The following is a 26,217-nucleotide window of genomic DNA, read 5'->3' as shown; positions in this document are numbered from 1 at the left end:
ACCATTTTGTGTGTCCTGGAAGCCCACCGAAAATGTGTCTGGGATTTGTTACCACTATAAACCTGTCCCATTCTCATAGTAGGTACGAATCGTCACTAAAAGATGGTGGGGATACATTTTTGAAAGGTTTGTGCATGCTTAGTTTACTTGTATCATGAACTCTGTTAAAACAACTAGAAAAACTCAAGCAAAATACACGGGACATATATAGTAAAATGTCAGGAAGATGGCGGTGTGTGCTAAACATGTCAGCCGACTTGGTTTTTTTATGTATGTAACAGTCTAAAAGTGAATAATATGAAACACTGATATTCATATGTGGCGCTCGTTTTCAAGTTCTTGCATGCACAAAAAAATTCTTACTTCATCATATCAATGAATGAGCACGCAGTGGTCCTATGTGTGGAAAAGAAGCAGTAAAGAGTATTTCAAATCAGGGATTTCCGAAACGTAGCTTCTTCTGCGTGCCACAAGTTCAGTCACTCTCTTGGCAGGAATGAGAAATTCCTCCATCACTTATTCAAAGTAATTGCATTTTTCGGACGGTGTGACAAGTTGTTTAAAGCCTCTTTTCCCGAGTAACAAATATCATCGCCTTGATAAAGGTTCTGTAATTTCTCACTGTGACTCTTGACGCGTGCCTGTTTTTTTGTTTTGCAGAGTTGAGTCGGGAACATATCTCAGCACCGGGTGGTTCACCCTGATCTTGGCAATGGAGGCCTGCAATGGCATTCGTGTCTACGGGATGATAAATGACACCTACTGCTAGTAAGATCACAGGAAATGATTTCCATGCATCTAAAATGCTCCACATGTGTCAATTTCTCACAATTCATTGCAATGCCATACATCTAAGAGATTGATTAAGCCGCCGTGCACGATCATTCTCCATTGGCGTGAAACCGTATTGTCAGTTCATTTAGTTATGATTTTAATTTTGGAGTCAACAGAAGGGCATTGACAAACGCGTTGAAACACGCAGTATTGCCATTTAGGTTTTAATGAAAAGGAGGGGAACACTGGGTTGCCTGTTGCATTCACAGTTTCCACTTTAGATACCTTTACAATGATGTATGGATGCCCTTTTTATTTTCATCGATTTACACACTTGATGGTAATGTTTACAGAAGTGTAATTGTTATGAGAATGTATGTGTACAAGTAGGGATTTATTTAAGCAATGCGTAAAGCGTAAGGCGCTAGAAAGGGCCTATGATAAGGGGTTTCTGGAAAATGTGACAGAGCTCTTTTAAGACCTACATACTATCAGTGACCATATAGGACACTGCTCATTTATTTCAATGGCAGCATTCCTAATGTGCTCCCTTGTATGATTTGATAGGTTATTTCTAACACACTTAATACCCAGAGGTGTCTAAGCACAGACCCGGGGATCCAACCTGTGTTGCTCTGTGTCGTCATGCTTCCAAGGTGAGCACGTTGCCCCTGAACTATCCTCCCGTGACTTGTAAACAGCTCAAAGCTTGATTCAGGGGTAACTTTACTACTGCTTGCCGGTAAGTACATGTTCTCCCATTTGTTGTGTCCATTCGATTATATGCATATAGGGCCTCATTAGGACCCTGGTGGAATGGGTTTAACGGCGCCGCTAAAGGTGCCGGCGCCGTTAAACCCATTCTGCCCTATTAGGAGGTCCCCTTGCGGGACCCGCTCTGGACGTCTGGTCAGACCAGACGTCCTTTGCGGGTCCCGTGAAGGGACTAGCTTGTTAACAACGGGCCCGTCATTGACGGGCCCGTTGTTAACATGCTTCCCATTCCCGTTGAGCCCTATGGGGGCTCAAATGGGAATGGGGATGGCCGGGTCTGAGTTCCCTGAATGGGGAAATACCGGGCCCTCCAAAGTCGGAATGGCCCGGTATTTCCACATTCATGGACCACGGACCCGGACCCGAGTTTGGAGGCAGCCATGCCCTTATTAAGGGCATGGCTGCCTCCAAACTCGTAATGAGGCCCATAATAGAGTTATAGAGGGGTGAATATATATAAACCGTGAGTATACTTTCTGTTAGGGAGAATGCTCCAGAATGGCTAATTTCCCTTACCTGTTGAGTCCCTCAGCAGCTTTTCTGGATTTCTAGGATTGACATTTTTCACCTGGTAAGAGTGTGAGCCTTTTTCTCCACTCCTACATGTGTTTTGCTGTGTGTTGTTAAATTTTTGGCTCATGGACTATGGAGTCTCACCCACTCTATTGGCATCATCTTTTTAATGTGTGTCCACAGCACCTTTAGTGCAGTGACACAGGGTTGTCGTTTTAGACTTCCCACTTTAAACTCCATTTTCTGGGACTGACTACTGTCTACCAGAACATGTAAAGTTGCCATTGACTTTACTAGTCTTTTTAAATGTACAGACCCAATACAACCTATCTTCCAATAGAGTACTGGAAGGGTTAATGATTATCCCTTTTTGTCTAAATCTCATGGGACATTTGTATGTTCCCCTTTCTCTAAGATTTGGCTGGTGGCAGTGGTATCTACTATTTTTATTCTACCACGAGCTATGGAAATAGCCTTGGTAACGTTAGAGGCTATGGTGGTAGCCTCAAACTCTAACCGGCTGGACCCCTTTTATTTTTATTTGGTTCTGGTTCAGTTCATTCACCATTTCATTTTGTAAAGGTATTTCTCGTGTTTTACTATGTGCGCCAAACCAGGTTTGGTTCCTTTGTTCACCGTCCTTTGGCGGGCTTCTGCCCAGAAGCCCCCCTTAGGAGCTTGAGTGTCTGGCTGGACAGGATGTGAGGGAGGGATTTGAGGCCCCCTGCACAGGGTCTCCTTGGAGACCCAAGTCACACTCTAGCTTGATAGGCTAGGTGACTGTCCTGCCAGGACAGCCACCCTGCTGTGTGATTGACAGCCAGTCTGTGTGAATGCGGGATTTGGTGCATAAAAAGCCAGTCTCTGAGACTGGAAGACAGAGTCGCCACTGGATCGAGAGAGCCGACGAGAAGCTGAAGGAAGACGACTGCTAGAACTACTTGACATCCCGGTGAAGCCCTGCTGCAGGTCCGAATCGCCTGAAACTTTGACAACAGCGGAGATCTGCAAAAATCTTCTTCCCTTGAGCCTGGTGGGAACAACCAGCTTGCCAAACGCCAGACACCAGTCCTCATCTTGGTCAAATCTGCTGTGCATCACTGCAGTAGATCGGATAGCCAGTGGGAAGAATCATAGTAATTGTTGTCCTTTGTGTAACTTCTTGTACTGCTCACTTTACTCTTGAGATAAGTCTGGCTCCTCAGCCATCGCTACCACTTTACTTTGTAGTACAGGCTTGTACCAAAGGTGAAATTGTACTTACACTTGTTGTCTTAATCATGTGTGGTGTTCCCTAAGGGTACTGCATATGATTCTGCCTAACACATTCCCCTGAGGGGTTCTTAGTGAAATACATTGATGGGGATGTGCAAACCAATACAGACACACACAAATCACATAATCATGGGGTGGTTTGAGTGCCATAAACATTTACGACTTTTCTGGCATTAGTTTGGAAAAGTGTCAGTTACGCAGGGCTGAGGCATTCGGGGTCTGGGAGGTAGTCCTTTCAATGTGCCCCACTGCCCATCTGGGACCTGTCAGTTCCCTGAATGGCAAAGGAGGACATTACACTATGTTTTCTATTGCAAGTTCTAAAAGAGCTGTTAAGTTTAAAAAATGTGTAAAACCTTTCAAACTTTTCTTAGATTGTTCTGGGTGTTTGAGGGCAGCCATGTGAGCAGTTTGAGGGCTTACCACTGCAGGTTCACACCCCCAAAAGTGACCCACTAAATGTGGCCTGTCATGCAACCTTTGAACCAATGACCAAAGAAATGTCGGGATCACTTTTTGGGGAGGTTACCCACCCCTTTTGATGAGACAATGAAAGTGAACATTTTAATGAATGCTTCCGACAGGCAGCATTTTATAAAGTGTGTGATTGCAAGACGATTAGGAAGTTGTAATATCTAGTATATTTGATGTTGCTTTTTCAGAAAAGTTCACATAGTTGTTTAACGTTTGGACGATTTATTGTCCTGAATGTTGAGACACGTCGTTTGGAGATTTGTCGTGTGGTCTGCTCATTTGTTTATAATAGTTTTTATTATAGGGAGTCCACCTGATAGGTCTAGCTCTTTCATTATGAACTTTATTCTGTTCCGTCTTTTGTTATAGTTCTGTACCATAGAGAGATTGATGGGTTCAAATGGTGTTTAGTGCGAGTTTGAGAGTAGCTTTTGTGGTTGTTGTTCTTTTAGTGTGGTTGCTGCATATTTTGTGTAGGAGGCAATTGTGTCTCTTTCTGAGCTAGTTTTACTTTAATGCATACGTGGTTTGATTTGTCTATCGTAAATCTGTGGTGTTTGTGCCTGTTTATGTTTTGTGTACCACGTGTTGCATTCCAAGAATTTCATAACGTTATAGTCTTTAGACATGCACAAGTATTCCCTGCTCGTTTGTTCTCAATGCAATGCGTATAGATATTGTAGAGCACATCATGTGGAGCAGAGCTGTGGTATTGTTAAGTCTGATGGTTACAGATTCAAGTAGTAGCTCAGTTCCTGGGTCTGTTATGGTTTCAGCCTTGCGTGGCCGTTTTGTTTCCTTTGACAGTGCTTTTCAGGTATATATATATATATATTTTTTTACATATTATTGTAAATTGATTGTGGTTATTAAACCTATCCCACACTGTGCTTGTTGCGCTTGTTTTATTTATGTATTTATGCATGTATTTATTTATTTATTTATGTATGTATTTTGACACGTGTAAAGCACACCAAACCCTAAGGCACCTGGGCGCTGGTTTCTTGGCAGTAAAGCAAAGTACATACATACAATGCATCATGCAGAATAGGTTACGTTTTTGTGTTCAGAGGCATGCATACAGTTATAATTACTCGAATAGAGAAGTACTTGAACTTTTGTATTGCTTTAGTGTGAAAATGAAGTTTGACAAAAGCTCATCCAGTTTTTGAAACAGTATGTCACTTATTTTACTGTTTTCAGATTTGTTAGCTAGTATTGAAGCATTTGTACCCGTAATGCAGTGTTTTGAGTTTTGTTTGTTTTCTTGCTTTGACTAGTAAGTTGCTTGTCTGCAAGCATCAATAGTGCTGCTAATATGATTTTTGAATCAAGTGTTTGTTTCTGTTCCTTTTTACTGTAGTGTGGACATGTTATTAGTGTAATGTGTATATTGGTTTACCCTCAGGTGTCCAGGCCTATGTGTTTTCTTTGTATGAAACCTTGATTTGATGCCTTAAGGTCTGGTTGGGTTGGCTTTAGTTATATCTGTGTGGGTGTTGTTGAGGTGAGGCCTTAATGTAAATAGAACTGGTTGAGCAGGTGGTAGGAGGAGACAGGTTTTTCACCCAAGTCCTTAGTTCCCTGATTGGAGCATAGATGGGCTGCTTAACGTAGGGGCATAAAGGCAGGTCCTGGGACGGTGTTTGTCTGCAAATTTGAGTGTATTTTCCATAAAGCTGGACAGGGTAGCGTGTGGAGAGCTGGCATGCCCTTAGCGTGTATCTTCTATGACATTGGAGGAAGTGGTCTGTGAAGCCCCCCAAACTCTGTGATTATGAAGTGCTTCCTTTTATTTAGTTTCAGCAAAGTGCATGGCCAGTAGAGATAGTAGCAGTATTCTTCCGGTGAATTGATTGGGTCAATTATAATCCACTGCCGTGACATAACTCACACAGATATACGTTTCTGATTTAAGTATACTGACTAACTGGATTCATGTAAACATATATTTACTCTTCCACTTGTTAATGTTGGTCTACAATATTTAAATTCCAGAAATGTCAGGCAGCAAACCGTTCATCTCTGTACCCACTGTTATATGGAATATATAATGTGTTCTACAATACCAGCTTTAAAATGATGGCATCATTTGTGAAGTAGGTTGTGCACTATGAAATAACTTCCACTCTTATGCAACTACGTTTCCCTACTTACAGGGATAATTGTCTTCATCTTCAGATACTGCTTAATTTATAATGTTTTGAAATACTATTCTTATTTTGATATTAATCTTATTAAGTGTTATTATTTTTAGTAGTAGTAGTATGATGAATATTAGTAGTAGCTGTAGTATTAGTAGTAGTAGAAGTAATAGCCTATGCATTATTTATCATATCATTAAAACACTGACTTCTATTTTCTCTGAAATTCCATAATACTGCAATGCAAAGTTGAATAGAAGTGCAGTAAAATATGTTAGAAGTAAAGACATAAAAGGTGAACATTAGAAATACGACTGTGTTGTTGTAGTGAAAGCTGTGGTAGAAAGTTCAGCATTGGTGGTATAGTTGGGTATTTGAGCGATGTGAGTATGGGATGTGTGATGGGTAAAGACATAAGTAAAAGCAGTTGAAAGGATAAGTGTGCAGGGGGAGATAAGGAATGGGGTAAATAGTTTGAGTTATGATTGAAATGATGGGGGCTATTTCTGTGGGCCTTCATCTCGAAATATGCAGCTCCAAAGATTAATTATGGAAGCATGTGACATCCATTTGTGTAGCTTGCACGTGCAGCCCCATCAGCCATGTTGTAGAGGAGGTCCCAGACATGGTCTGCACCCCTTCCCCTCATTTCGAGGTATCAGGAGCGTACTCGCCAAGGTATGTGACGTATGAAGAACAAATGAACCTACAAAGAGCTGCACTGGGACTCTGTCCAGTATACATCAAAAGATCCATACCGGTTGAAGCACCCATAACCAGACAAACCTGGGCAGCACGGTACCCTATCAGACAGCCATACCAGCTGCTGATACGAAATGAGGAGTACCTACACACGGTCCACGAAGAAACCCCAAAAGCCTTAATGGAAGGCCAGTGGAAATTGCACAAGGGCCTGAACAAGACCCGTGAATGAACAAAAGCAGCTATCGAAGATAACATGCCAGTGCGAGTAACTACGAAAATGAATGGAATAGACACAGAGAGGAGACAATGTTACAACGTGAGGAAACAGTGCTACGAGTCAAGATGGAAGCAACCGTCCTGTTAAACGTGTGTAAATAGGCTTGAAATGCAAGATGCTAAGAAATCGATACTGCTTGCAATGCTTAGTAGAAAATAGAGCGGCAAGTGCCAACCATATATCTACCTCAATAAGGCACATTATACAAGTGCGACTCCATTATGTAAAAGCAGAAATGTACCCAGGCGGCCAGAGGCCTGACAGGCCAAGTTTCAAAACCCAGCCAAAGGCAAGAGAAGGAGCGGAATCGAAACTCAACAAAGAGCGGCTCATGTTTAGGAAATCGAGGTCAATCAGAGAAGGGGAGGAGAGAGTCAGCTCATAAGACTCCAACTTCAAAGCATACCAGCTTGCCTCATGAAGATCAAGATAAGGGGGGCCCATGCAGGTGGCTAGGGTGACACAGAATTAAATGCACTAAAAGCTGGAAACTTACATGTGACCAGCCAGGCGCGAAGAAGTACCATCGCCTGATGTCATCCAGGACCCGAAGATGCCATAACTTTTCCCTACAAGAGACTACAGTTTCGAGGCCATCCTTAGCCAACTAATTGACACGAGACAGGGTGAAACTTGGGACACCAGGCACAGGGGTGTCCATTCTGCATGCTGCTAATTAAAAGTGGAAATTTATGTCTAGGGGTGTAACCTGCCCAATCACAATGAACCAAGTTATCTGGAGTCCTATAGATATTGTAACCAATAGGACGTCGTAGTTGTAGTGACCTCTATCACACGTAATGTAGAGGGATGGGCATAGACGCCCACCCGATAAGAGTTATCCAATCCTCATGCCCTATTATTATATACAGATATAACACCTATACTACCTTTCCTAACCAATTATATTGCATGATGATTTTTTCTAGAAATTAGATGTCAGTGATGACGATTTTTGCCTATAAGAATTGCTGTTCGACTGAAGTTCGAGGAAGTCGGAGTAAGACAGGTGATCACAATGCTGCTGATTTCCATTTGTTTCTCTGTTTGATGTAATTGTCATTAAACGGACTTCCCTTGCCAACTTACTGAGTCCTCATTATTGAGTCGTGTTGGAGTAAGTGAATCCTGCACACCCTGTCCTCACATGGTGCAGATTACTTTGCTTTACAAGTTCTGGAGGGTGAGCACTGACGTATGGGCCCGTCAGTGAATTCCTCTCCTCCTGAACAATGTCTCAATCGCTCAAGGGGTACATGTACGTGTCTCTGCCTCCCACGTTGATTTGTATGTACTCTTGATTCTTCATGTATATCTTTCCTCTATATATAAAATGACCACAGTTTAAGGGACCATGTTTTGAGGATTGTGGCATTCCAGGAATATGGGCAGATGACAACCAGGCAGAAGCAACCTGGATGCACACATACACACACACACACACACACACACGGATCAAAGTTGCTATTAGAACTGTCTCGTGGTTGGATCTCTCTTTGCTCCAGTGCTGGCTCTGACAATTCGGCTTATTCTGCAAGACCCATCTTGGCATAGTAGCATGTAAAGTCTACTGTATATCACTCTCCTTTCAACATTGTAGTGCAGTTCATGAGGACAAACACAATAAGGCACAGTATGTATACTGGTGCAACATATAGCGGTGAACCAGGGAAGATTGCTGAATGTTGGGTGCTGCTTCCCATCTCATGAAGAATAGTGAGTGTTCAGCGGTAGTGATGAATTTGTGCAAAACATCCATAGAGACCAGTTATTTATTTTAAATATTATCTCACCTGTTAGGCTGAAAACCTGGCAGCCCAGGCAAAGAATACAGTAGTTACATTCTAGACATGCTCATGCTGCGCTTGATTCCACAGGAGTTCCTACTTCATATTTTTTAAATTCGACATAATCCTACAAAGTTAATCAGATATTGTTTTCTGGAAAAAGGTTTTGTTTCAGAAGTGACTATGGAGCACATCGGGGGAAGAAGATCGATGATGGAAAGTACTCCAGTCGAATCCTAGTAGTAGGCTTATAAGAATGTAGCACAGTCATCCCCCCACCATCTAGGTCTCTCAAATAATTCAATTATCAACCTCATAAACCAGTGGGCTTGTATAGGGCTGCTCACAGAGACCAAGAAGGGCCAATCAGAAGAACCCCAGCAGACACAAAATTGAAAAACTGAACTGAGAAATAGGAAGGAGACATCAATAAAAAAGGGTTGGTAAGATCTAGTACCTTATTCACAAACACAACAAATCTTCATTCACTCTGTCTTCTCCCTTTCTCACTGAAAATGCTGTATAAAATACACAAATTAGCAGTAGAAAGCAAGATAAAAGTTTGTCTTGGCCAGAAGCTACTTCTTGCTCATGCTAAAATGAAGTGACTCACCAGACAACACACAATTAGATAAGAAAAACAAGGCCTCATGCCACAGCGAGAGTGCAATCCCAAGGTCAGAAATGCTGACTAGAAATGAAAGAAAGTAAATCCCAGGAAAATTATGTGAGTTTTCAAGAAGAGAAAAATATTTAGTGAGAAAAACAACCATCCACCCCGAAGCCAAGGTATTCTAACCTGTCCAGGATATCTCAACACCATAAGACTTGAATGTGTTCACCACACTCTATTTCCCCCCAGTGACAGCACATCTGAAAACTAATATAACTTGAATTTGAGTGGTTTTAGGTGAATGGGGTTTGCTATTGGAATGGTGTCATGCCACACATCAGGGCAGACTACAAATAGCCTTCCAACACCCACAGCCAAAAGATTTGGAAAGCCCAATGTGAGCAGGAGGGAGATCACTGGGAGAAGGTTAATTGACTATAAACACATCTCTGTATCCACTGCAGCCATGACACAAGCTGATCTACGGCACCCAAAACCCTATGCAGAAGAAAGGGTGGGAGACCAGGGCAGCCTACCAAGAGTGGAGGTACTGTGCTATTTAAGGGGGTAATACATACAAATGGCATCAGACTAAAAAGATGCAAATGATCATTTTTTTTAAATGTAATCATTATACATGTAAATACATCCTCAATGTCTAAATCAATGGAGAGTATTCAAAAACAGTATACATTTCTGGCTTTGGGACAGATTTGCATAAGAGGTGATATGATCACAGGCATTTAATACAGTGTAAATTATTCAAATACGAGGATGGTGCAATGCAACTGACTGCCTATGCTATTCCAAATTCACATGTAAGACCAGCTTTTGAAAAGCTGAAATTCAGAAGTCATACTCAGCACACCTAAATAAGCAACATTCATCCAGCCTATTGAGCATTGAAACAAAACAGGCTTGAAAGACATTGAAAGAGAACAATTATGTGCCCAAAAGAAGTAAGGGTGGCACATCTCTCTGCCATCTCTCTGCCCACTTTTCTAATGCATGTGTGTCCCAATGTCAGCCTCTTCAGGACCCACAGCCTCAGTGTCTTCGCTCAAAAGCCCCGATATCATTTATTTCTCAAATCATTAAGTCAAACAGAGGAAACCTCTTCGTGTTCTTTCTGACATTGGGCTGTTTTTCTGACTCCATGTGAAGTCAAACGACATACTCTTCCTTAGTCATTGCTCTTCCTACCTTGTTCTTCCTACCTATTTATTATATTGTGTGCTTCCCATATTGCTTCATGTTCCTTTATAGCATCCTTTTCTTATTCTATATTTATTTAACTTGCTTATATCATTTTGAACTCACATAATTCATTTTAAATCCATTGACATAAATCTCATGAACTTCCACCAGGTGGCTGTTAATGGTGGTTCATATAACTATGTCCTCTTGTGGTATTGTCACTAATAGGTTGACAAGGTCAAGTTATGAGGCCCCATTTTCCTGGGAAGAAGTTTTCAAGCAAATGGAACGACCATGAAGAAGAATTAAATCTTGAGGAAAAGAGAGGTTTCCAAATAGGAGTAACCGCCTAATTAGTATCCTTTATGCCCTTCTCACCCTCCAGGGATGGTAATGTCTCTACGCACAGCGTTAGGAATGCATTTGTAGCTTTTCTTTTAGCTGTGGGAAATTTACCTTGGTTTATTACTTATTACTGAGTGGCAGATCTGTATTTGCCCCCTTAACCTTTTTTCACATAGTATGCATGTGTATAATACTATTCAGCTTCGTTCCGCCAAAAAGCTTTTTGGGAAATTGACCGGCACTCACAAAATCAGGGTTTCAATTGATAAGTTTCCTCAAATAACATTGAAAACCAGCAGTTCCATTCTGTAAAAAAACAATCCTTTAGTTAGAAAAAATGTAGTTTAAAATCATGGGTTTGCAACCCGCGCCCGGCATCTAATCACGGGAGGCCATCAACTGGATGATGCGTTTTGCCTCCCCCTGGTCTAGGCATATATTTGAACTCCGTGATTTCTCACGTTCATCTACATAGAAAGAGGACTATAGCATTGCCTCTTTTTCTGACTGAACTGCTTCTAACACAATGGAACTTTCAACACTAGTGGTAATATTGATTATTATCTCCAACAAGTCTCTAATATCTTATGCTCATCATATGCATTAACATTCAAAATTCAATAAAACAATTACTCTCTTACTTCTGTGTATCACCCATCATGTGATAATCAGGCATGTATAGTATTATTCATAGTATTACTGATATGACAACCACGCTTGTGGCCCAATGAGACATGCATAGTGCTCTACTTTGAACAGTTCGTACATAAAGTGCCAAGTGCCTCTCTTACACATATTGTCAATTGATCCCATAATAGATCTGATCAATCATTCAGTTTGGCAGCAATACATTATTCTAGTCCATTTAAAGTGCACAGTGCGACAATGGTTCTGTTAGGTAATATCTACTACGAGTCACAACTCCTGATTCAACAGACTTAGGAATGGCAAATTTAGCACTGTTGTTTGAATTACACGATGTGGTTTCAAGCTACTGCTATTCTGTCAGGACATGGTTCCCAAGACAGTATGCAATTATTGCTGTACAATGGATCCCATGTGGGCCATTATCTATACTTGTGTGTGTCTCCTACTCTAAAGTACATACAGCTAAATCCAAATTGATTCCACAGCATAACCTACAAGTGTACATTATCTTTTCTCCCCGTAGTTACCTCTTAATTTATGAACCAATACATTAGATGGGATCTCATGTGGTGCTTCAGCATAGTGCCATCATGGGCCTGCCATATTTTAACCTTGCAAGATGAGTTAATAAAGACCGCTCTATAGAGACTCAGAGTGAAATTCAAGTTATGTCACTGCCTATTTAGTCATTCTATGTGGCCCAACATACATGGCCAAATCTACGCAGGTTCAAATAGTCGCCATTAACCATGATCTTTAAGAGGCTCCCGTCAGTCTGATCAATTTAAGGAAGATGTTAAAATAATATGCAGTTGCATTAGACACAGCTAGAGAGAGAAACATATGTTGAAAACAGTTATGAACTGCAAGGGTTCCGAATACTTGTCTCACATGACCATTACTTTCAACATCCAAAAAATAGAAGTAACAGAGTTATTTCTCATGGATAAAATTCATACACATTTCTAATCATGTTCTTGGATATACCCCACATAGTTGTCTATAATGTGGAGAACTTCAATGTTCGATATATAAAGAATCTGGATCTCACTCATGACTATCACTTTCCTTCCGAAATCAGGCATGGATTGTCATTACTCTCCCAAAAAGGTGTAAAGTTCTTCGTCGAAATTGTGTCCCGAAGGGGTCTTACATTCAAAATCTATAATACACTGTGTTTCATGCTGTCTCAATATTTTTTCCCTATGTCCTCCCCTCAGTCCAATGTTTATTTGTTTTAGTCCAAAAAATGAGAAGTCACAGAGCTTTCCTTCGTGTTCTTCCCAAAAATGCTTGGCTATAGGATACGTATAGTTTCTGTTTTGTATTGCTCTGATATGTTGGAAGATCCTTATTTTCAGTCTGCATTTCGTGCTCCCTATGTACCACTTGCTACAAGTGCATCTGAGAACATACACAATGTATTATAACTCACAGGCGATTTTTTCACTGATGGTCACAGTCATCTTTTGAATAGGGTGGACATGCGTGAAACATTTGTCTGCTTATTTGCAGATCTTGCATTTGAGCATTTAAAGAAACCCTCCTTTCTTTGTGTCAGCCACGTGGATATGTTCTTTTTGGGTTCAGGTGCCATGTAGCTACTCACTAGCATATCTTTTATGGATTTGCATTTCCGAAAGGAGAAGTTAGGGTATGATCCAAGTGTGTCATGTAAGTCTGTGTCTATCATGAGTAAATGCCAGTATTTCTTAATGATGTTTTTTACTGACTTGGCTGTTGGTCCGTATGTTAGTACCAGCAGTGCCGTCTCTTTTCTTCTTGGTATCTCATTGACCTCATTAGGATTGAGTAGTAATGACATCCTATCGCGTTTCCGTGCCTTCAGATAAACCCGTTCAATTATTCATTTGGGATAGTATTGCTTATTAAATCCCCAGGCAGTGATCTTACTTTCCTTGTCATATGTTTCGATCTTAGTGCAATTTCTTCTCAATCGGATGAATTCTCACCTGGGAATACTCCAGACCAAACGTTTACAATGTGCATTGTTTGCATGTAATGGCATGTTCACTCCAGTCAGTTTTCAGAAAAGTTCACTCTTGACTTTTCCATGTTCTATAAACACAGTTAGATCAACAAAAACGACTTTTTTGGAACTATGTGTCTCAGTGAATTGCAGATTAAAGTCATTCATATTTAACTATTTGACATAGTCCTTCCATTCATCTGATGTCCCTTTCCAAATAATGAAAAGTTCATCGATGTAGCGATGCCACATTACCACTTTTTGCATGAACCTTTCATGTTCTTCTTTGAAAGCCTCATACTTTTCTCAGTGCCCCATAGTTAAGTTGACGTATGCAGAGGCAAATGTCGTGCCCATCGCCATCCCCTGTTTCGGCCAACAGTACCTCTGGTCGAATAGAAAGATGTTGTTTGTTAGGCATAGATGGATCATTTCTAAAATCATCTCTGAATGCCTGATGTATTTAAGTGATCTGGTATTCAAGTAATGTGCACAAGCTCTTAAACCTTGATTGTGTTTTATAGAAGTGTACAGTGATACTACATCCATGGTGGCCAGGTTGTAGTCCGATTCACATGGTAACTCATTGATTTTCAGTAAAAAATCCTTTGTGTCTCTTATGTAAGATGGTAGGGATAATACAAATGGGAAGAGTGTCTCATCGATATATTTAGACATAGTTTCTAACAACGATCCTGTTAGTGTAACAGGATCGGCCTTACTGGAGGTCTCTTAATGCAGTTATGGACTTTAGGAAGAAAGTATATAGTCGGGATGGTTGCACATGGTTGCACATGGTTTGTAGAGAAACTTGATTTCTTGGTCCTCTAACATCCCCTTCTCTGTCCATTCATTTATGAAGTCTTGCACTTTCAATTCCAAGTCTGTAATGGAACTCCCAGTTAGTTTTTCATAACAAGTGTTATCGTTCAATTGTCTATTGGCTTCTTTAATGTATTGTACCCTATCCATCAATACAATATTCCGACCCTTGTCTGATGACTTAATGATGCATTCAGGTAAGAGGCTCAGTTCCTTGAGGGCCTTGTTATGTGCATTAGTCATATTAGATTTAAATTTTGTGGCCTCTCTTAATCTTATATTCTTAAGATCTTTAATGACCAAATTCTGGAATGTCTCTATATTTATAAGTTCACTTTATTTTTTACTTCGTCATTAGTCTCTTCAGGATCTATACATCTTCTTTAGCCAGTATACTGAGATGTTGTTCATACTCTTTTGTGACATCACAGGCTTCTTTTCTTTGCTCCTTCTCATATTCCTTCAGGGCTTTCCTCCCTCAAATTGTCATCCCTTGGGGATACTTTCAGTAGGTTTGTCTGAATGGGTATCCTCTCTCAAACACATGTTGTGGTATTGGCACAACTGCTGGTGTCAAGCACAGCACAATCTCAGGCTTTCAACTTATGGGTGGTAGGAGTGCAGGGTTTCCTGCAGAGGCATGCAGCTGCTCCTCTACATTCCCCCCTCTGGTCGAGTCCTCGGCCACCTCCTCAATCGTTTGCACATCCTGGTATTTTCTGTTTTAGAAGTGTTTCTTTGCTGCACATGTCTTCATCACCCACCTCAGGGTACATGCTGATTTGACATGTTCATCTACACTCCAGGTCATGTAGTTACATTGTCCATTCGGGGTAAAAAAAAGACACATCAACCGACTTACTTCTTATGATTCTTTGGGTACAGAAACTTGGTTCCTTTAGGTGCTTCGATACTAACCTTGATGTATTTTCTAACAGCGTTATCAGTCAGCTCCTTGATGTTTGGTTCAGGTTTGACATCGATCATGATCTTCACATCTTCCACCTTCTTTGCCGTTTTCATGCATTGGGAAATCACCATCTTTACCACACAGAATCTAAAGATTACTAGCACCAGTATTACTCCAAGAACCTTGAATATATTTGCCAACCACTGTGGAATCCATGAAAACAAAGAGGCAAACCAGCTGTCATCTTCAATGTCATCTGTCTTGTCTTCCATCCTGGCATGCAGGTCTGTCAAAAAAACGTTATGGCCTAAGTCAAGGTTCCATTCTGGTCATGGTGAGAAGGTGTAAATGTGTAACATGATGGCCTGATTTTGGTGCAAACTCCTCCTTCCATCTCTGTGATCATATCAAGATACATCTATTCTGAATGGTCATCAATGGTATGGTATGGCCCTTCTAGCTCTTCTTTAATGTTGTTAAATACCTTTATGGTAGCATTTATTGTCTTCAAAACCTCCCATTTGGTGATTTGTAACCACTTGGCATTTTCCACCCTTTGGAGTCCCGGCATGAATATAGTCGTCATTATAGTAGTAGACCTACTGAACAACCTTTGCTCCACAGGAATGGTATTGATTTGGCTGAGAAATAATCTTCTCTTTTCGTCCATCGGAGGAGTTCAAGCGATCTTCTTTTTCTCAAATGGGCATCCACTTTTGGAAATTCACCAATGTTCAGATCCATTGAGGAATCACTTATGCTGGAACATGGATGAGCACCAGGGAACACACTTCGCCCCAATCCTTGTGCAACTTCATATAGGCTCTGGATCCAGAATCCCAATATCGATCCATAAGGACGGCTGTCCAACCTCTCATCCCTGCAACGTCAATTGTAGCTTTATATTCTTTTTTACATCCCACATGGTTCTTTCCATGATTTAGGAAACACAGTGTTGCATTAACCATTTAGATTCCAACTACTGGGCCTGATTCGTCTTCTACCCATGTCAGCAGTTTGTAGTGCTTGACCCATGACTTTAAGCATCCATCATTCACTTTCTGCACTTCTTGTACGTAGTCTGTCTTTAGCAGATGAGCTGCACAGGACACCATTCCTTCTTCCCATCCTTTCTTGATATGCACTCATCCTGTGGGATGTCTCAGCCCAGTTCTGCTCTGCCATGCGGCATCCCTGTCTTCTGATGGTGCCAGAAACATCCAAATGGCCGCAAAACCCTTGTGCACGCCAAAACCTCTGAAAATCGCGCTTTGCAAAACACACAAAGATGGCTGCCCAATCTGTCATGCATGTTGTCAGTGGTGGAACAGAGATCTCACTCCTGAAACATGTCACTGGGCTCCAAAACATGTGAAGATGGAGTACAGAAGGAAAAGCAGTGCTTTGCTAACTGAAACCCCAGAATCTTGCTTTAAACCCTGTTTCTTTGTTGCTGAAACTGCAGAATGTCGGCACAAAACACCCTCAAACATCCAGAATTCTTGCTGGGTGCTACAATTCACTTAGTATAAGAAATCATTGTGAACATACAATGTCCTGAAAAGCTGAACGCATCAAGGGATTTCCACAGCAAAAGTGGCTCTGTGGATCTGTCAAAATCTGGGCGCAGTACCCTCGGCCGCCTGATTGACAGCTGTCAGGGGCCTGCAGGATTAAAACATTAAACATGTATAAACTAAAATCAAATGTTTGCAAGCTAAGAGGCCTGTTATTGAGAGTAACCCATCTTGTAATTGTTTTGATTCCATGGTTTAAAATCTTGAAGAAGTATTTAGCTGGGAAAATTCAACAGAATTAACATTTACATGTAAGCCTGGCTAAAGCAACCAAACTGGAATAACATCTTTCCACACAGAGGCAAGGCCTCCCCCTCCAGCTCCCTCTACCAGGAAATCACACCTAAGTGATAATTATAGGGTGTGAGAAGAACCTGGTCTGCAGTGGGGAAGGAAACAATGAACAGCTGCAAATCAGGAAAGGCTAAGTGTGAGGACTGTCGTAAAATGGCCTCTGCCAAGAGCACAGGGAGGAGACTGCTCCTGAACTGAAGGGAAACAAAAAGAGGCAGAGACAAACAGCCATCTGTGGCTAAACATTCACAAAGAACATTTTGTTTAAATACATATAACTGCCACTTTAAATTGTCAAAAAGACAATATAACAGAATTGTAAATCTAATTTGTGGCTGCACATTTCAAGAGGTGGCAAGATCGTGTGACATATTGTGGAAGGAAACGGCAGAAAATGTGATTTTACACCAAATGTATTTTTGCTAGAAGTATGAAACTTTATACATTTATGCCCATGTTATATGCACACACTTTTAGAAAATTGCTGATAAATGGGACATTGTGTTCCTGATGAAAAGGGCGAAATTCTTGGAAAAGCAGACACAAGATCCCACAGCTACGCGGTTTGGAGGAGTAGCTGCTGTACAAAATATGTAATCTGTATATCTGGTTGTTATAGAGGTTGCACATGTGGAAATATGTATTGTTTCAAAAGTCGATTTTGTGTTCAAGAGGCTAGGGGTGGACTCTAAGCCTCATAAGCCTCATAAACCCAAGCCATAAAGGTGACACCCTGTTTTTCTCCTCCTATCAAGGCAGAGAGGAGATGCTGACCAATCCCTGTCAAAGGGGCGGGCTTAGGCTAAACCAGCACACACACCCCCTTTATCATAGCATAAATAGAGACAGCAGAGGTCAGAAAAAGACAGACAGATTCACCCACTCTCCGAATGCTGGCGGAGCACCCTGTTGCAGAACTTTCCATCTTACTTGCTCCAGACTCCAGAAACTTAGCAAAGCAGAACCCATTGCATAGCTGAACCACTTTCAGCTAGGCCTCATTTTCAGAACCAGAACCTACCCCACAAACCTAAGGGGAACTAAACTAAAGCTAGGCTGCGCTGTACTGCTTGCCTGCTGAAATAATTATCATCAGAACCAAAAAGGGCAGATCCAATCCAGTCCGGTGCCATGCTGTGACCAGAGTCCATTGTAGATCAGATCCAGTCCTGTGCTGTGCGGTGTCCAGAGCAGCTTGACGCTGCTCAAATCCAATGTGCCCAGCAGTCTGTCCTGACTAGAATCCTTGACCAGAATCCCTGATCAGAATCCCCAACCAGATCTCTGACCAGAATTCTGACGGTTCCATTTAAAACATATCTAGTGAGTATCTATAGATAGAAGTGTTTCACTAGCATATGTACCTTGCTTAGTCCAATCCCTATCTTAAATCCATCCTATCTTGTCTTCAGAACCTTATATTGTTAGGAGTATTTTTGAATTGCCCGAACCCTCTATTCTATCCCTTCTATCTTCCTCCTGTGCTAGTTTTGTTAAAACTATCTCTGCGCTGATCTTTTCTCATCTGAAGAAGGTGGGACCACTGCAGGCAGTCGCCCTGATCAAGCGGCGGTGTTCCTGTGTGATATTCGTTGTATTCATAGTCATCCTCTAGTGTAAGAAATCATTTTTGTCATTTTAAAAGTGCATTCCCGTTGTCCATTCTTGCGCATATCAAAAAAAAATAAAAGACCTCACTAAAACGTCCATAACTTCCTTAGTTTTTGTGCTAGAAACAAAATGTAAACGTCTGCTTGTAGCTAACATCCACAGCTTTAAATCACATCCCAAATCCATACAGTTTTCCCATTATCGCGATTATCACGCAGTGAAAAGTTTGCCATGAATTTCGTTTTAGGGAAATTCTTACACGTGTAAAACAGCTTGTGATTGCTCCCGACCTAAAATGTAAGATTTTTATTGGTATTAAATCATTGCTAGTGTTTGTGTGCAACTATCCAAAGCGGCTCCCATAAGAATTATAAAAATTTCAGCAATTTAAACCATATTTAGTGTTTTTGCCCAATCCATTTCCAAGATAACTTTAAAAGCCATTCAGACAGCTTGACAGTCAATTCTGTGTTCTCTTGTTTTTACTGGGGGAAAGTGGGATTGTTATTTTGTTTGAATCCTGCCATTCCTGAATACCTGCTCTCTCCTCCTATCTCTTTACATTGCCTATCAGGGGGGTTAAGGGGTGTGCAGGGGGATCCTTTAACCACAGTGCTATCTGATCTGTACACACACACAAAATGTATTATTTCTGTGCTCAATTATTTTTGCTTACTATTACTGCTTGTGTATTAAATAGATTGTTCAGTGTTACATTGGTGATTATTGTGTACCCATTAAAACATAGTGTAATAAATATTTTAACTTTGCAAACCAGCCTGATTCCTGGTTCAGTGTGACCGGGGGTGGGCGCGGGTCTTCAAGGAGAGGGTCGTGATATGAGTGGTACATCGCTCAGAATAAAGAACTTTTAGGCAAAAATAAATAAGGATTTAATTTGTGCATTACACGCTAGGCATTGACTTGGGTGTGTGCCGGATTGAAATAACTTACAATCCATTGATCATCATTTCAGTTTGTTCCGAACATACAGGTGATCCTGCTATTTCTATCACATCAGGACAATTTAATTTTGTTCATTTCTTCAATGATCACCTCATCCTATCCTGCAGCAGGATATACAAGCATAATGATTTTCCATCCAGGCTCCTTCTCCATTATGTGGTCTTCATGTGGGCTTCCTGGTATGGGAACGACCATTGTGATCTCCATCGCAAGGTCGCCCAACTACCTTGAAAATGTCCTTGAGTAGTACATGCTGCAAGATGGCTGAGGCACCTCACATTGTATGCTGAAACCTCCTTTGAAATGAAATTCCTTACTGTATTCTTGGCATAGGGGATGAGAGAGCAGACATAACAACTCTCATCAGATGCTCTTTCCCCCACCTTGTTCATGTGTTGATACCACATTTTATTCCCAAGGTGAGCTGCATCATCTTTTATCTTCCCAATATACTTGTAGAGATCAAGTATAAATGTAGAGATGTAGAGATGTATAAATAAGCAAATAAATAAAATAAATAAATAAGGAATTTGTCATTATTTGTTTTCATAGTGGGGAGGACCACACGAACTCTTTCTTAAGTAGAAACATTAAGATGATATAGACTATAAAAGATAAGGAACAGAAAGACAACGAGATCCATCATGCAAATATATATCATGCATAAAAGTCTGGGAATCCATTTCTCGCACCATCCTACTGCTTGCTGAACTTGTTCACTCTCTATGATCATGCCATATTCTTCATTAGTCATTTTTAATACAATCGTCAAGTTTCTTTTATGTCTGCAACTGTACAATGTGTTCGATTATAGCAATAAGAAGTCTTCTTATCACTGGACCATTTACAGCATCCTGTAAAAAGGTGTGAATATTAACGTCTATTCTGACAAGAGCAGGATAAGATTGAGGTATACACACAAAGACAGCAACCACAAGCTGATTAACGTCACTGTCAACGGGTATCATGTGTCTTTATCATTTAAAACAAATGTTCTCCATGAAATGAATCTGGATACTGGTCTCTTTTCAAATTTCTGATCAAGAACTGACGTTTAGGCTATACTCTGGTGCATCATTTACTGCTTAAATATTTTTCTAAAAGTTCATTTTCAAATTTCTGAAAATCTCTGCAAGTCTTAAAGTATGCGTTAATCGCTCGTTGCTTTAACGTCCTTCTTCTTAGACATTGATTGGGTCTGCACACGTGGAAATTCTTCTTCTTGTCTTGCTACTGGATCAGAAACGGTGGGAGGAAAGGACTTGCCTTTATAAATCTTCATGTTGTTTAGTTGCAACCAAGCTCTTCTTCCTGATATTTTGACAGCGGAAGGGGACACTTCCTCAACAACGAGAGTGCATTGAAACATGGCTCATGCCCCTTCCTGGTGAAATTTGTAATTAACACTAGGTCCCCAACATATAACTTAGGTGGTGGTAATAGTTCACTTGGAGAGGTTGCCAAATTATCTTCTTCTGTGTTCTTAGACTGTCCCCCCTGATGCTTGACTTGATCTGACATGAACAAAATACTGGTAGTCATATAATCATGCATTTCATCACCTAAAGGTTTTGTTACACTTTGTGCATCATTCTTACTCCTAGACAGAGGTGTAAGGGGTTTTCTTATTCGACACCCTGTAACGAGCTCATGCGGGTGAGGTGGCTGATTCCAAAGAGCATGTAAGGCCTGGGTAGGCAATACAGCCATACCTTTTTCAAAAGTCAATTTAATCTGGGCAAATCTCTCTTTGAGGAAGATGTTGAGTCTCTCAAATATCCCATTTGCTTGCAGGTGATACAAAGAAGACAACTTGTGCTTTGTACTTAATGAAAGCCCTATCTGTTCAGCTCATTGACAAAATGTGGCCCATTATCGGATTTCAGTACTTCTCACACACCCCACCTCGAACTACTTTGCGCACTAAAAGCTTTTCTGCGCAAGTGGGATCAGGGTGTGTACATGGACCTGCCTCGATCCACCTAGAAAGGGGACACACCACCACAAATATATACCTTCATCCATTAAATGCCTGCTGCATATCAACATAGTCAGTGTGTAGATGCTGAAATGGTCATTTGGTCAAGGAATTACTCCTCTAATTATTCTCAGTGTCTGCCCAGCAGCTTTTGACACTGGATGCAATTTGCCATAAATAGTGCAACATGTTCCAACAAATTAGGAATGAACCAGTCTTCTGCAATATTGGCAGAAAGACTTTCTCTTATCATGCAAAGGGTAATGTAGTTGTTCAAGTGCAACCTTGAGTAAATGTACTGCGTCACTGGCTTTCCATTGCTGTCCTGACACCATAAATCTTCCGTAGGGGATAAAGAATAACACCTCCGTTTCCACAGTTCTTGCTTTTCCTGTGGGGTGCTTCCCTGAATCTCTATTAATTGGGTTATCAACAGCATATTAAACCCTTCCTGTAAAAACATGGTTGTAGCTGAATTTTGTTTAATATCTTTAGTATCAAAACTCGAAATTTCTGAAGAATATGCAACCTTTTGTTTCCACATCTGCAGCTTCGTTCCCACAAGTGATATAATCTGTTTATGCGCTGCACATTTTATGACCGCTATGGCTACTGGGAGTTGTAGTGCCTTAATGCATCTCTCCAATAAGGATGCATGTTGCACCTGAGTGCTGTCTGCCCAGAGGTAGCCCCTCCTCTTCCAACGTGCCAATCCTGCGTGTACAGTTGACACACATAGGTGGAGTCACTGTACACTGTCACTTCCTGTCCTTCATGTTTCTCGAGCACTATCAATTCTGCTGCTTGCACTGAAATGTGAGACGTAGTCTTGCACTTGCTACTACTAAATTTAACCTGTGTCTCACTATTGTGGCACCTGAATGTCTTTCCCCATTAGTCAAATCATTTTTTGAAGAACCATCAATAAAAATAATCTTCCCTCCTGCTAAAGCATTCTCCTTCATGCAGAGTATATCATCATATAATTCAGATTAATTAGCAGTCATGCACATGATCACCTTCTTCTATGGGTTCAGCTATAAATGTGGCTGGGTTCACTGTTTTAAATCTTACAATTTGGATCGCTCGGTTAGAAATAATTACCTCATAAGATGAAGCTCTTTGAGATGTCAATGTGCCCTCAGGTTTCTCTAGAATTGAGCAGCACATGACAATATTTGAGGTCTTCTCAATTGCAAATTCTGCAGCTGCCAAAGATTATTGGCAAGAGAAGTGTCCTCTCATAACTGGGTCAAAAATACAACTGTAATATGCCAAAGGTCTGTACTCTAATGTGGTTCATTACTGATCCATTTGTGTGTGAAAACAAATACAATTCCTCGCCATAATTGGGAACTCCTAAAACTGGAGCTATACAGATAGCTCTTATCAATTCTTCAAATCCCGCCTTCATTTCTTTGGTCCATTCTAGTTTTGTTTTACCAACGTGTGCTTTCTTTAATGCTTGCAGAAGTGGCCTTTTGTATATGCTATAATCAAACACCCAGACTCTTATGTAATTGCACAAACCCAGAAACTGTTGCATTTGTCTCACTGTGTTTGGTTTTGATGTTTTCATGATTTCCACTGCTTTCCCAGCTGTCACTTTCTTTTCCTTCATGTGAAATCAACTGACCTATAAGTAACACCTCTTCTTGACAGTACCGTAACTTCTCCTTGTCCACCTTGTATCCTTTACCTGCTAAAATAGTCCTTAATCGGATAGAGTCTCGTCTACACTCATCCTCTGTTTTACTGCAAATCAATAGGTCATCTATGTACACTATCACCGCACTTTCGAGCCTGATATTTTCTAAATCCATGCAAACAGGTATGTTTTAGTCTCTTTTGGCAAAACGTAAATGAAGTCAAATCCTGGGAGTCCTTATGCAACGGGATCGAGAAAAACAAATTTTTCAGATCGATCACTGTGAAGTATTGAGCTTTTACAGGGATACTGCACAATATTGTCACCGGATTAGGAACTAAAGGAAACTCAGCATATACAATCTGATTAAGAGGTCTCAAACCCTGGATAAATCTCCACGACCCTCCTTTAGATTTTTTTATAGGATATACTGCAGTATTACATGCTGATTCTTATGGCACCAGAATCCCCTCATTCACCAGTGCCGAAATAGTGTGAAATATACCTTCAACAGCTTCTCAAGACATAGGGTACTGGCATAAGCTTAATTTTGACCTCACCTATCCCCTTCAATAAACCTACGTCATAAGGGTCTGTGGTCTATAGGGCGCTCAGTAATTTTTCAAGATCCTCTTGAAAAAATGCTGGTCGCTGCCGCACTACCGCCATTCGCTGTGGGACTATCCCATTCTCTATCCTTATGCAGTATGTAATGCTCATGAAGAACAACACTTCATCATCGCTTTGATCTTCCCTGAACATATTGTCATCAGTTATGTCAGTCCGTCTATACCCCTCCTCAAGAGCTATCACTGTTCTCCACGGTCTACCCTCATCATATATCCCTTCGAGCATTGCCATTTCTTTTCGTACTGTGGCTGCTTCCAACTCCAAGGAATAGTCAGTCCATCCTCCTTATCCATAGGATTTGTGCTATAAATAAGAACTCATCAGGTATTCTCACAGTCTTTCCCACCAGGCCAGGTAGCCATGTCAGTAAAATGCTTACCCCATATAGAAAAATCTCTGGATCTACTTGAACGCCTCACATAGCCATTTGCCCTGTGAATGCCAATATAAACTCTCCCGCATTAAAATAGTGTATACCTGTGATGGAGCACACTATTCCTTGATCAGTAAATGAAATCATCATGTTACGTTTTGTCATTAAATCTCTTCCTAAAATATTAACTGGTGTCGGTCATGAATACATAGGGATGAACATGTCACATTCTCCTATGGAGACTGGTAATTTATAAGTAATAGGAACTCCACTTGTGCCTCCAAAGAACCCTTGAGCATTCATGGCAATACCTGACATTGAAAATGTTCCCTCTCGTATACACAAACGAGTTGCTCCAGTGTCTACAAGAAAAGAAAAGGATTTGCCTCCTATCGTCACATCGACCCTTGGTTCTTCTTGAGGGTCTGGTGTCACAGATAGTACTGAACACATCAAGTCACCCTGTGAGCTGTCCTATTGTGGATAAAAGCTCATCCCTGTCGATGCAAAAGGATTTCCTCCTACTGCAGTGACACCTCCTATTTTAGGTGTCAATATTTGTCCTGTATTCACATACTGCTGTGTCTGCATAGGGGCTTATTGCGACTGCCCTTGTGTTGTATTCATTTGTGCTTATTCCTGCTGTTGCACTTGCTCTACTTACAGTACTTGTGCCTGATACAATGTGTAATCTTTGGCAAAGCCCCATCTGATCTGTGTGCTGTTTGGCAGAGGATAAACTGTCCCCCTCTGGAAGATTTGCCATTTTGTACATTCCTCTAGCTCCCACATATGATTGCAATATGTCCTGTCATTCCACAATTCCAACATACTGGAGAAACCCTTCTTTTAATCCCTCCTTGATTATATCCTCCCTCAGCACTCTGGTTCTCATTCTGTGTATTTTGAAACCCACCTTGGTTATTCTGAAATCCGCCTCCGCCTACCCAATAACCCAAACCTCTACCTCATGGCGTAAACCCATACCCACCTTGGTTTATCGGGTGTGGATTATTTGCCTGTGATGTACCCATTGTTTCCTGCATTCCCATTCCTTCTCCACTTGTCCATACCATCCCTTTTATGGCAAATTTTGAAAACCTTTTCTGAACTAACTTTGCTTCCTGAATCTTTCTATTCTCATCTTTCTCCTTTTATGACCCCTATGGCCAGCGTATTTTCTCCTGTCATTTTCTCTAATTCGCATATCCATTTCCCAGCCCCTGAAGTCAAACTAGGGATCTTGCATTATAAGTTATCATTGTCCATCTTTGGCCATGAAATCTAGTGAGGTCTTGCTCCCCCCTTCTCTAACAAGGGGATCTGTGTAAACCCCATCCTTTAGTCTGATTCCACTATTAGTCTATCCATGGCAGGGGTAATCGTCCCTGTCTGTCTCCTTGTCGGCGATGACCTTAACCTGGTAGAGACTCTTCCTTCTTCTTTCTCACTTTGTGATCGTCCTCGGGTAGGCTCAGAATATGCTATGGGATCTGGCGTTCTATCTTTAGGTTGTTCCAGATTAGATCAATTTACTTCCTGATCCATTTGCGGGCTTCCTTCAGGGGCAAATTATCTCCCTCCTTCTGCCCCAAAACCGGACTCTCTTTCCTCATCTGACATGTCTAGGTTCCAACTAGTGGGACTATCATCCCATCACCCTTGTCTAAATTCAGTCTGCTCAAAGACAATGCTGTCATTCATCACTGAACAGGTTCCCTCATCACTTTGCGGATGAGGTACTGCGGATTAATCATCATTTGGTGCAGTATTTCCCTTTGTTTTTGTATCAACACCACACTATTAGCCACACTTATTTTGTTGGAAATGTAAGATTTGTGTCTGTAGGTCATTATGAACGCATATCACAGATAATGTACATTTCAATACAT

At 41.0% G+C, this 26,217-nt stretch overlaps 1 long non-coding RNA gene across 1 annotated transcript in view; it reads left to right on the top strand.

Moving 5' to 3' along the window:
* The first annotated feature begins 659 nt into the window (after positions 1-659).
* The window catches only part of LOC138540360 (uncharacterized), a 110,523-nt gene continuing 84,965 nt past the window's right edge, over positions 660-26,217 (top strand). The window contains exon 1 of the long non-coding RNA XR_011288416.1: positions 660-768. This is a non-coding gene — a long non-coding RNA (uncharacterized lncRNA). The remainder of the gene's footprint in view (positions 769-26,217) is intronic.

This window comes from Ambystoma mexicanum, chromosome 1q (genome assembly GCF_040938575.1).
Source record: "Ambystoma mexicanum isolate Mex_15411 chromosome 1q, UKY_AmexF1_1, whole genome shotgun sequence".
Classification (NCBI taxonomy): Eukaryota; Metazoa; Chordata; class Amphibia; order Caudata; family Ambystomatidae; genus Ambystoma; species Ambystoma mexicanum.
Note: the sequence above shows the minus strand (reverse complement) of the source record. Positions and strands in the feature narration are given on the sequence as shown.